Here is a 2,497-nt window from a genome sequence, read left to right on the forward strand (position 1 = left end):
CTCCTATGTTTGAAAAACAAATTAGTTAACATGGACCCTTTGCCTTATGGCCTATAGCATAGAGAATGCGATTTCTAATCCCACTCATGCTTTATCTACATGGTACTACCTAGCTTTCTTCTCTTGAGGGACAAAAATCGATCTTGGCCATATCAGTGCCTGAGGTGGAAAAACACATGTCTTCCAATGCTATTTATTAAGCTTCTAGGGTGATATCTGCCTATTAAATTTTCATAGTCTAAAAGATATTGCAGAGTATAAAGTATCAGCAGGCACTTTTCCTGGCTAATTCCACAATAAATAGGACGGTTCTCTTTTTTCTTTTCTTGCTGAACCTGTTGCTCCTTAAATGATACAGAGGAGACACAGCCCTTCCTGTGGTTATATTTTCTTCTTAAACTTTTACCCTTATTCCTAATTCTCAATTTGGTTGCTATCATCACTGGCTTTTATCCTAGAAAACTTTGCTTTTTTAATCAGCAAGATGGAGATCAATGCAATACAAACTATGTGCTAACACAGAACTGGATTCTGCTATTCCACGCATGGGTGCCAAGTGTAACAATCACCTGCTAACACTGTAGGGAAGAAACTTGAACTCATCCCAGAACTTGAGCTTCCTCTTTCATGGGAAGCAGCAATCCTGAAATAATCGCACTTCAACATGGCACTTCCCCTTTTCCCCAGGAATTTTAACATCTATGAAATGAGATGGCGTATCATTGTTAAAGTTTAAATGGCTTTTTTTTTCTTTCATAGTCGTACAAAAAGTAATAGTGCACCTAAAAACTGATAAAGTCTTAGTTTAGATGAAATATGGCAATCCATATTTGATGCAGCCCATTATGGACCCTTCCTGGAATGAACAGCTATCCCCAAAGCGTGGAGTGCTACTTGCAGGCATGTGTAGACGCATACAAGGTGCCCCCACAAAAATGTATACACACACTTGGAATAATTATAAAGGCAGTGTTAATTAAACTACACTTCCTTCTCAAAGTTGAGCTATCAGCTGTTAAAGTGTGGGATGCAGAAGGCTCAGAGTCAGAGAGGATGGAGGCATAGGCCAGGGAGGAGAGAATGTGGTGCCGCCGGCCTTCAGGAAGGAAGAAGGGGCTGTGAGTCACGGAACAGGCAGCCTCTATTCTAGACTCGAAAAAAGGCAAACAAGCAGCTTCTCTCCCTAAAGCCTCCAGAAGAAACGCAAGCCGCTGGCCTAAAATCACACCTTGAGGCCCTTTCCCAAGAACCGACGGGATGGCGGAAGTGGAGCAGAAGAAAAGGCGGACCTTCCGCAGGTTCACCTACCTCGGCGTGGATCTCGTGGAGCTCGATCAACTGCTTGACGTGTCTGAGGATCAGCCGATGCATCTGTACAGTGCCTGGCGGCGGTGGCAGCAGCTGAACTGAGGTCTGCAAAGGAAGCCGCACTCGCTGCTGAAGCACCTGCGCAAAGCCAAGAAGGAGGCTCCGCCCATAGAGAAGCCCGAGGTGATTTAGACACACCTGCAGGACATGATCACCCTGCCGGAGATGATGGGCAGCATGGTGGGCGTGTACCACGGCAACACCTTCAACCAGGTGGAAATCAAGCCCAAGATGATGGGCCACTATGTGGGTGAGTTCTCCATCACCTACAAGCCAGGGGAGCACGGCAGGCCTGGCATCAGAGCCACCCACTCCTCCCGCTTCATCCCTCTCAAGTAGTTAATAAAAGCACAGACTTACCTAAAATAATAATAATCATAATAATCATAATAATAATATCACACCTTGATTTTAGACCAATGGTACCCATCCAGAATTGCAAGATAGTGATTTGTGTGGTTTTAAACCACTGATGTCATGATCACATGTTATAGCAGCAATAGAAAATTCATACAGTGGGGTTTTTAATTATCCCTCTTACTATAGAGCCAAAATTCTCAGAGCAGTGACCTGTGCGAGACCCAGGGGAGCAGGCCTTCTGGAGCCTGAGAACCAGCACACTGATTTTCCTGTTTCCCTAAAGCAGCTGGGGTTGACCGACTGTGCCCCTGATTCTTAAACAGCAGATGCCGTGGTCTCTGGGCCCATTCCAGGCGATGTGCTGCATTTTGCAACCAAATGAGAGGACTCACCAACTCTGCACATCTCTTAAAACTTGCTTGTGTTTGAAAGTGTGCTTGCTTGCTCCTGGGATGTGGATAAGGGTCTGTGAGAGTTTACAGGAAAGCTTATTCACAAAAAAGCTTAGTCACTTCACAAAAGTGTCCCCCAAAAAAAGATAAAAGAAGGTGTGGCTCTTGCCCTGGCCCATGTGGCTCAGTTGGTTGGAGTGTTATCCAGTGCCCGAAAGGTGGCAGGTTTCATTCCTGGTCAGGATACATACTCGGGTTTTGGGTTCAGTCCCTATTTGGGGCATGTAAGGGAGGCATCTAATCGATATTTCTCTCTCCTTTCCTCTCTCTAAAGTCAATAAAAAAACATATCCTCACATTCAGATTAAAAAAAATAA

The 2,497-nt window shown here is 44.9% G+C and overlaps 1 pseudogene; it reads left to right on the forward strand.

The window, feature by feature from the left end:
• The first annotated feature begins 1,242 nt into the window (after positions 1 to 1,242).
• On the forward strand, positions 1,243 to 1,729 carry LOC102753484 (annotated as a pseudogene).
• Positions 1,730 to 2,497: the final 768 nt, after the last annotated feature.

The sequence above is a fragment of the Myotis davidii genome, unplaced genomic scaffold, assembly GCF_000327345.1.
Source record: "Myotis davidii unplaced genomic scaffold, ASM32734v1 scaffold395, whole genome shotgun sequence".
NCBI classification, from domain to species: domain Eukaryota; kingdom Metazoa; phylum Chordata; class Mammalia; order Chiroptera; family Vespertilionidae; genus Myotis; species Myotis davidii.